We start from the raw sequence: 1,747 nt of genomic DNA, 5'->3' as shown, positions 1-1,747 counted from the left end.
ACTCCTAGGAAATTTGCAAGTCACAGAAATGCATAAATAAGCACAGGAAAAAAAAACAACAACAAAAGTCCTCCCAAATCCTGTATTGCCGAGAGACAGCCACTATTAGTATGTCATTGTTCGTGTGTATTTTTAGCTCCACGTTCACTCCTGAACCTCACACAATCGGATTCTGCTTCCACCATTTTCTTGGAACTACTTCTCCCATAGGTCAGCGTCTGTCAGGGGCACGCTTCCTGGTGTGGCCTGGAATCCATCTCATTTTCCTTCTCAAGGACTTGACTTCTGCCATCACTCTCCTTTGCCTGCATTAGCAGTTCTCCCCTTTAGTGGGTCACTCCCATCAGTCGGCAAACCCACCTTAATAGTGCACATCTTAAGCTCTTCCTTAAACCCATTACCTCCTCTCCACTCCTCTTTATAGAAAGATCTCAAAAGAGATACCTGTATTTGCCTCCTCCACCTTTTCCCCTCCAGTACTCTTCAATTGGCTTCAGTAGGGCTGTCTTCACTCTACTGAAAGGACTCTTAACAAGATCATCAGTGGCTTCCAGTTTGCCAAATATAGTGGTCAATTCCCTGTCCTCATTTCACTTCTCAGTAGTGTTTGACATAGTTCAGTCTCCTTCTTTCCAGAAATAACTTGTACTCTGGGCCTCTGTTGACACCACAGCTCTCCTGGTTTTCTATTTATTTCACTCTGCATTGTCACTCATTTTTGGGTCCCACCTTCTAGGTATGACTTTGAAATATTGATTGATTCCAGGGTTTGACTTCAGGCCATCTCTCTACAAGCTCTACTTGGTAATCTCATCAATCCCACTGTTTTAAATACCATTTATATGATATTGACTCTCAAATCAATGTCTCTAGTTTTGGCCCTTAGGATTAGCTCACATTAGGTTGCATGTATCAGAAAAAACCCAAATAATAGTGGCTTAAACAAAACAAAAGTTTGTGCTTTTATTTCAATACATGAGGAAATTCAGTATACAGGGATATTTATTCAGTGTATAAGGAAATATATTTGATGTATAAGTTTAAAGGAAAGCAAACTAGGACTTGTATGGTGGCTTGATTGCCATCAGAGACCCGGGAACTTCCCTTATCTGTTTCACGATCCCAGCCCTTGGCTTCCATCCTCAAGGGTACCTCATTATTTCAAGATGGCTGCTGGAGATCCAGCCATATCGTACACATTCCAGACTGCAGATAGGAGAAAAGCAGGAAGACAAAAGTGTTCACTTCCCAGTGGAGTCAATTCACTTTAAGGAGGCTTTCTAGTTTCTTCACGAAATGTTCACTTACATCTCATTATTCAAAACTGAGTCATATGGCCACACCTAGCTACCAGGAAGGCTGGTAAATTTAGTCTTTATTTCAGATATGGCACTATGCCAGCTAAATATCAGGGTTCTGTTACAGAGGAAGAAGAGGAGAGTGGGTGTCAGGTAGAGATTTAGCAGTCTCTGCCACACTAACCCTGACTTTTCCCTGTGCTGTGGACTTACATATCTTGATGTCCATAATATCTCCATTTGGATGCCTAATGGGCTTTTCATACTAAACTTGGACAAACCTCTTGATTCCCTTCACCCTCAAACCTGCTCCTCCCAACCTTTTCCATTTCAGACTAAAAACCTAAAGTCATTAAAAAAAAAAAACTTTTGTTATGAAAACTCATACTGAAAAGTAGAGCAAATAGTCTAATAAACACCAATAAATTGATCCAGCATCTATCATGCTT

This window comes from Zalophus californianus, chromosome 3 (assembly GCF_009762305.2).
Source record: "Zalophus californianus isolate mZalCal1 chromosome 3, mZalCal1.pri.v2, whole genome shotgun sequence".
NCBI lineage: Eukaryota > Metazoa > Chordata > Mammalia > Carnivora > Otariidae > Zalophus > Zalophus californianus.
This window is presented reverse-complemented; position numbering follows the sequence as displayed.